We start from the raw sequence: 8,886 nt of genomic DNA, 5'->3' as shown, positions 1-8,886 counted from the left end.
GAGAGAGAGTGAGAGAGAGAGAGAGAGAGAGAGAGAGAGAGAGAGAGAGAGAGAGAGAGAGAGAGAACAAGATGGAAAAATAAAACGGAGGGAATGTCGGGTGTCGAACCGGGCGCGCGGATTTACGGGGCGCTTTGTAAGACCGCCTTCCTCAATTCACCAATATACCTAAACCCACCAAGTTCCCCCGTGCAGCCTCCGTCGTGTCGCGACGTCTCTCCCACGGGAGACAGGGAGAGAATCAGAGAGGGTGGAAGGGAGAGGACGCAGTAGGGCCTTGCCAGCATCCATTTGTGTGCCTATACTCGCCCCGCACTCTTCTCTCACTCATGCCACCACGTTCATTAACCCCCTTTTTTCAGCCAGCCGGAATTTCACTTTTGCGATATTCCCCGACTTTTGCGACAATTTATTCCGTCGAGTCACCCTGGATCTTTCCAGTGGAACCGATCGTTCCTATATACATTCGTTGCGACTGGAATTGCAGCTCGAATTGAATGGTAACGCTGTTTATGCATAGGCACTATATGGCCTGAATATATTCTCAGGTTCAAGTACGAGCTTACCCATCTCCGTCTAACCCAACGAGTGGACGTCAATTAAAGCTTTGATAAATAAATAGATGATTCTTGAGCGCGACTCGTTGAACGTTGGCTGCCCTGTCTCGAGAGGTCTCATTAAGCGATGTCTGCCAATTATATAATAATAAGCTGATAATAATTGCATCGCTGATGCATCGGACTGTGCTGGGCCATTCTTTCTCTCGCTCGTTCTCTCTCTCTCTCTCTCTCTCTCTCTCTCTCTCTCTCTCTCTCTCTCTCGTGTTCTGGAGTGGACGCATAAATTAAGGGCTGGCTTCCCTCTTACGACGCCCTCATCCAGACCGCCTGATAAGCTGCATCCAGTGCATCCAGCTTAATCTATGCAACTTTATTTCTCTTTCGCATTAAGTATATCTCTCGCATCTTTGCGTAACTCGCAGGAGGTGTCCCCTTCTATACGTGGTACCATTGTAACCCCACGCACACCTCCTTCACGGCACACCTTGGTGCGTCGATTAAGCATGGCGACGCATCGATTAAACTTTAATCAAGGGAAAGCAAGGTGTATCCGTGTATGTTGTGCACTTGTCGGGGAAAAAAAAAAAAAAAAAAAGTAAAAGGACACGTACCCTAGAGCGAGAGCACCAATCGGAATCATCAGGAATCAAAGCGAGTCATTATACGTATACGTCTTTGTAGGAATAACGAACGTATGTAGCTCTTTGGTTATTGCGATAACGTAGGTCGCAGCAATAAACGTAAGTCATACAGAGACCGATCATAAATATACGATATTAATGTCGATACGCGAATATTAGCATAAACGTCGGTAGTCTCGAAGTTGTGATCAGGAGCCGCAGCTATTACCACCGTTCGCTATAGTCATTTATACCTATCATCATTTTCTTGCGAGCCATCGCAGCCTTCGTCGTCACTGAAATAACGTTTGCTGCAGGCCGCCACAGTGTATTATTGCAATAGACACGCGCGGCCTTGATAAAGTCTCATTTGCAACTGGTTTGCGCGAAATTATTGTCAGTCTGTAGAAATGCATTTTTACAGCACGTCACTCGTCTTCCATTAAATCAATAAAATATCGATATATAGAAAAAGGATTTTTATAATTTTTCAAAATTAACCCGGTATGTCGTCCTACTTCTTCCCATTGAAAGACGTCAAAGTCGAGGTTATCGGAAGTCAGGTTTAAAATTGTCTGAAATACCTCGGCGCCCAGTCGTCAATCATAAAGTCTACGGTAGCCGGGAACGACGCGTATCGATTAATGCCAGTAGCCGATCGATCCACTCTGGTTCTTACTAATAGCCGGCGACATAATGAAAGCGGTGATCGGTGCGATTAAATTATTTTCTTATAGGTGCGCGCACACGTAACGCTACCGGGTCGACGCGACATTGCGAAATCAATGATCCTATGATGAATGTGTTTCCAGTCACGCTTCTTGAGATACAGACTTGTCCTCTATAGTATAAGCGACCGTGCACGATACTATTTCAATATACATAGTACATACACTGCGCTATACTCCGTTCGCGATATGCGATACCCGATACGCCTTTCGCCATATGCTGCAACCAATAAACCATAAGACAGACCATAAGCCACGACGACCTACGAATTGCAAATAGAAGTTGCTGTCGCGAACGATCTTTCATAAATCAGTCGTTGCGGTTAGGCCGCTTATTTATCTCGCTCAAAACCCGTTTTTCCTTCCGCGTGCGGACGAGCCAGTCCACTCGGGCTCGAGTCAACTAAATAATTACCATAAATAAGCAGACATGGTCGAGCGTTCTCAATCACTTGAAAATTAATATTACCCATTAGGCATCGCCATGGGATATACATATAGACTCCACTGTCACTATTTTCTGTATATACCACAAGACTTCCAATCACGTTACCTACCTCCGTGTATTATCGCAATCGGGATCGGAGTAATCGCTAATACGCGTCGTTCTGGCGCTTAGTTATTTTTGGTACACCATCCCATGCCCCACCTGGTATAGCTCGCTGGTAATTAACTATGGCTTACATAGAGCCTAGTCGACGGGGGTGGTTTCTGTAACCTTAGAGGTTAATAACGCGAGGGGTTCCGCACTAAGAGAGTAGAGCGAATATGATATCGTTATGGGGTTAGGCGAGTAGGTAGACACCGTATGCCCCAAGCTCATTCTTACTACTATTAGTCTACCATACATCCTACTTACTCACGTTCACCGAATGACTGAGTGTTTAGTCCTGCATGCTACCCGAACTCTATACCGACTTCTGATTAGCCTCGTGCCACGCGTTATTAATCCGCTAACGCACTGACGCCACATCCCCTCTGACCCCGTGACCCCTTGGCACACCCACGAACCTACAGACCTCAGTCCCACTCACTATCAGTCTGGGGTACTGCCGTGGAACAAGACTCACTCAGTCAGTCAGTCAGCCAACCAGGTACCTGATGTCTGACGCGAACCCACGTGAACTCCGGGACACGTGTATCCGTCTGCTTGTCTGACCTTGCTGTCTAGGTAGAAATTCAGGCATCGATTTCCCTACATAGATCCCCCTCGACAACGATGTCCCAGTCGAAAATCTGCCCACGGATAGTTCTGCTTTATGAGGTGTGTAATGATACCGTATGGGGTCGCTAGGAAAACCCAGAGGAGACGTAAAAACGGAAGAGCGAATGCAGTTTTACGGGATGGTAGCAGGGTGGGACCAGTTGCAGGATCAGAAGAGGAGCAGAGTTATACCGTGTTTCGTAGGTTATTGGATGCGTGGCAATCATAAACTTCGAACCCCTGTGCGGTATCGATGTTCGACTACCAATATCATGAGTTCTCGAATTTGACTGGGGGATACATACAGCATCCCCTGCCTCTTATAGACGGCTCTTTTATACGGCGCGTTCTAAACTACCGTGTAAACTAGATCTTCTGTCAGCACTTTCCCACGTTATGGAGATGAGTAGGGATGCGCGTGCTACGCAAAGGATTTGTTCGAAGAGTATCCACCAGCCAGCAGCGTCCGTTCCAACGGTTTCTAGCTATTCGATCGAGCTGTATATATACAGTATAACCTGCCTGAGATATTCTTGAAATATTTTTCATTTCACGTATCCAGACTCTTGTATATTATCGATGTCAAATTCCTCGCAATAGATTATCGTAAAAACTTACCCGATATCGACAGGGGAGGGAGACTCATTGTGGAAAAGATGAGAAGCGCAAAAAATACATATCGACTCTGGCTCTGGTATAATATACTCTCACGAGGGTATAGGTTGTTCGCGTATGATGCTATATAGCGGTACGGTAATATCTTCGATAGTTGCCAACGCGAAGGTATAGCCGAAGCCGGTAGAACGAGCGTACGAACGAGGCCCTATCTGATCTGTCAGAGTTATGCGTTATTGCCTCCTGACTGGCATCATCCTCGTACACGAGAATACGCTATCACGCGTCTATTCCCCATTGAAAAAAAAAAAGGAAAAACAAACTTCGCCAACGACATTGCATAAATATCGCGCTAACGCATCTTCGATCTTGACTACTTTGGACTTTGAATTTGACTACGTAAGTATTACTTGCAACGAGCCAGCTTTACTTGGAATCTATAAAAGTCAAGGGAGATAAAGAGTGACAGAACGAGTGGTGTCGAGTGAGCCAGCGTAAGGGTATAAATATATTCACTTGATATCGGGGGCGGATCTGATGACGCACGTACGCGTTCCAGAGACTTCCGTTTTCTCCGTGCGTTATTGGCATTCCAATTTGATGAACCTGCCATTCGATTTAGCAGTCCCACAGACGGTCCCCGCGCCTGTGTATGGTGTATGGGTATAAAAGATTGTATTTGGTATGACCGTGAACGAGGTTCACGTGTGGACATGTGTGGATGCAGAGAGACGACAGGAGCGTGCGTGATTTAAGAGCGGGGTGGGGTCACTCGGACAATGGCACCGAGGGAGGTGGGCCCGATGCTCACGTTTCCTAACAACACTCGCCCAATTTCACTCAAACAGAAGCCGATTAATTCTCGGCGTCGGCGATTTAATCGGGAACGGGAAGGAGGATCGACTCACGACGAACCCCTCGGCGCTACCCATCGTAACCATGGAACCTCTCCATACGTCGATCCATTATACATATTTTAAACTGTCAATCTCTCGGATGCTGCGCAGGGGTGGGCCCGTTCGATAGATTAAGCGGAAGGGGTCAGGTTGGATTATACGTCGTAACAATGACTGGGTACAAAAGACGTCGAAACGACCAAGTGAAACTGAGGGGACGCCATAGTAGTGGCTCGACAGACTTCTATTTCGCATTTACTATTTTGTATTTCGTATTTCAGTTCGATTTCCATTCGACTCCAGGCCATTTCACTACCTCCCTTGTAGTCAACTTCACTACGGTATACATATAGCTGCCGATGAAATACACGATTCGTACTCCTCTGTGTACGAGAACCGATTGCGCTTAACAGATCGATGCTAATTATTTCCAATAGCTGGAGGAGAGTAATTGGAATGTCTAATTATGGGTGAAAATTGTGCATTCTTTTTTCTTACTGTTCTTTGTTTTTCCTTTAGTCATCATCCGTCGCACTTTTCGTGCGCTCGGAGGTATCTTTGGTCTTTTTCTGTCTGTCTCCTTGATTCTTATCAGTCAACAGCAGAACCTATGGCTCACGTGGACGGGAACAATGGGCAATGATCGATACCCGTCTTCCAGGATAATAAAGGAACTCTCGAGGGTAATCATGAGGACCTGGACAAGGCGATCAGCTGATCGGGTTTGTCCAGGACCTGTCTGTCCAGGATGGGATCGACTCGTGTCAGCTGTTTCCTTGTGTATCTCTCAGCTGGATGGATTCCACAAGGCAGTCATTAACTAAGTATATCTACAAGCATTACCGGTAGAAATTACTAGGGAATATTCGTTGACTGTGCACTGGTGTGGGATAGTGAATAGGCTGGAGATAAAAAAAACGGCCGAGTAATACAATAACCCAAGATAACGTTAACCAAAAGCAACTGGGATGAAAGTCCTTGGGAATCGCGATAAGATAATATATAGCCTTGCTTACCTCAGGTTCCTCCTCGAGAGTCTTTCTTGAGTCTTCCTGACCATCTCCATTCCGTCCACTGTCCTCCCTTTACAGGCTGCACGTGCAGCCGATCCACGTCGACCGGTTCGTTCGAACTGCTTCTACGTTTTTCTATGGTTTACCGTTCACGCCGTTTATGGGAATCGTTTTAGCCCGTGGATGATATACCGGCAAACCTTAAATTCGTATTTCAATTAACTTCGCTGTATCACGATGAAATTTGTAATGCTTACGAAAATATTTCTTTTTACTCTCCCTTGATCATTTTGGATTATTGGTTGTGTCGTATATTCTTAGTTGCTTATTAAACAGAAAGGATGGACGAGCGGAATATTTCTCAAAGAGAATCGGTATACCGCGTCCTGTAAACAACCATAGTGACGCTAATGGGTGGGCAAACGTATTAATATCTGGACGTGTGTATTTTCACTGGACAATGTTTACCGTAGATTAGACGTAACTTAATAATTCTCATAGTAGGTGGCGCTGGCGGTTGAGGCCACTTGAAAATCTCACTAAGAAATACGACAGGTTTATACGTATGATATAGATACATATACAATACCGTGGCAGTTAATGTCATTGGCCTGATAAAGTGCTGAGGTATTCGATTGTGTAACTCGAAGGGGGAGATCGCTGATGGTAGCCTCTTTACGCAGTTTTGTAGCGAACGAGTCTGCCAGCCGACTGTGAGCCGAGATGCATCCAGATCCCGGGTGCCCGTTGCGTGCTTCGTGTACCTAGAGGCGCCATTACTTCACACTTTACCAGATCGAACATCAGCGCCATCTTCCTCCCAAACTTATTATAACGATATGCCGATATGGTGCTCTTCAAGGTCTTTTTTTTACTCGAGTAAGGGTTCGCTTTACTCCATGACTATTCTTTGCCCCAAGATCAGTCACATGCCTGCTCCAACTGTTGTCAGCCATCGAACGAGTCTATTTCATCGCTTCCTCGTGCGCCTGCTATCTGCTCCTCTCTTTAGTATTCCCAGCCATTCGATTCCTTTTCGATTGGCAGCGGGCAAGGTGACGCGACACGGAGGTGGTCGTGGCTCCTGATGCTCCTCAGCGGCCACCGGGTACTCACGAGTCAGAGGAGACAGAGGGACTGGGCACGTCCCGTCATCGATAGATCCTCGCACGGTCATCAATAATTCATTCGTCATCATCTCCCGCTGCGACCGTCCTGCCAGTGGCACTGGCACTGGCACTGTTACTGCTACTGTAGCAGTGACACTGGCAATGGGAATGGCAGTAGCACCAGCAGTATTCATATCGGCGGATCGATCCTCGAACTCCGGCTAGGCTCTCTCGTGTATCCAACCTTCAGGCTTCTCCTCCACTTCACTTATTTGCATATAAAGGCATTCCTTGGCTTTGCAGGCTCTCCCCGTCCCAGTCGCATAACTGTAAGTTCCCGTTGACAGGATCTGCCAACAATCTGCGTACATGATTTGCTGGCCTTCGCCGGTTCCTTCTTACCTCCTTACCTCGTTGCGCGCACTGCCTTAAGCTTCCGTCTCTCTCGCGTCTCCCGCGTCTCTCGCTACGGCGGCGTCTACGTCGTCGTTAACCGACGTGCCCATTGGCCGAGCTCATGCCAACGGAAGGTCCCCCCTGCTGCTCCGAGATATTGAGGAATCGCAACTCAGAGTAAAAGCGTTTAATGTGTTTTCCAAAGGGCTGATAACAGCTACGATAACAGAGAAGCGAAGGGACCTGAACGAGGTGAGGAGCAAACGTCTCAAAAGTCTCCATATCCGGTGCTCGGTCCTTCTCTACGGGACATTGATAGTATAGATGAATGATTTCATAGAAACGGAAGTAAGGGATCGCGCAGGCTTTGTTTCATCTCGATTCGTCTTTCCCATTTCCACGAATCCTCCTGGTCCAGCCGGCAGCTCTTAGCGTATCCAGCCAAAGGTAGAAGTCTTGAACGAACCTGTAGCCAGGCGTAGGTATACCAGACGCGCTCAGCCTCCGGCCAGAGAAGCCGCCCATGAATTTCGGCTAATGAGAACATTTGGAGATACGTCAGTTCCAGTATGCTAATGGCCATACAGATGCCGATACAATTTCAAGATGAATCTCTCTCTCGCTCTGTCCTGCGGTAGGGTAGGTCCCTATATTAGGGACTCTCTCGGCCTTAGTCGTGTCGTATCTCCAGCTTACCTATTCTACCCCAGACAGAGTACAGCCACTGTAGGGATACGTCCAAGTCGGAAGGACGAAGGAAAAGAGAAGTCGAGGCAAATTTTTTTTTTTTTTTTGAAACGGATGAACCGTGGCAGATTTAGGACCGTCATATCCCAGGGGTAGTACCTGCGGCTGTAAATATCGAGAAGGGGTGGCTTTTGGCCGCTTAAAAAAAACATAGAAAAAAAGAACGCCCCTGTGGCGAGCAACGGAGAGTTACTCGGGAAAACAAGCAACGGTGGACGCTGTAAATTGTATTCGATGTCCGATCGTAAAACCGAGAGCGTGACGCGCTTGGCGCAGCCTAGCGGAGTCTGCTGGCGCGTTGCTTATGCTATTTCTCGCTGCGTCCCTCAGCACTCATTCTCGACGGGAACGCGTAGAGGGGGGGCCTAGCAATTTTTCAGAGATTCAACTGCTGACGTTTCTCGCTACTTTGTTTCTGACAATCAGTTAGCTATGCTCCAGTCGCTCTAGTGACTGAGGAAGAGATGACACGACGGGCGCGTGGCTGCTGACGATCAACCTTCCCCTTACACCCTCCGCAGTACTCAGGACGTGTCACGACTATCGTTATAGCTTCTCACATGCGTCGACACGGCTAATTCACCGTGTAACTGATAGCTCCTCGTACATCATAACCCCTTTGCCGCCACTAATAAGCTCCGCTACCGCGCTGAGAGATCACGTTTATTTTTATTCCCCGCTGTGCCGCTCGGCCAACCGGCTGCTCTTGCCTCTTGGCTCTCGCTCTTTTCCAAGCTCCTCTCTTTTCTACCTGTGGCTTCGCTCGTACGTGGAACGTCTCGGTTTTTAATAAGACAAGGCACGTTGTATTCATTGGTATTATCTTCGATGATGAGCATGACGGTGATACGATATGGAAACTGGGAATAAGGATGGGGTCTGGCAAGACACTCAGCCAAGGTACACGCAGCCATTCCAGTCGATCGAGTTACTAATTACAACGATCGCGTAATGGGAAGCCATGGTGGTGACGTAGGCGAAGGGGGGGGGGGGGGAAA

Source organism: Cephus cinctus, unplaced genomic scaffold (assembly GCF_000341935.2).
Source record: "Cephus cinctus unplaced genomic scaffold, Ccin1 Ccin1_scaffold0709, whole genome shotgun sequence".
Taxonomy (NCBI): Eukaryota; Metazoa; Arthropoda; class Insecta; order Hymenoptera; family Cephidae; genus Cephus; species Cephus cinctus.
Note: the sequence above shows the minus strand (reverse complement) of the source record.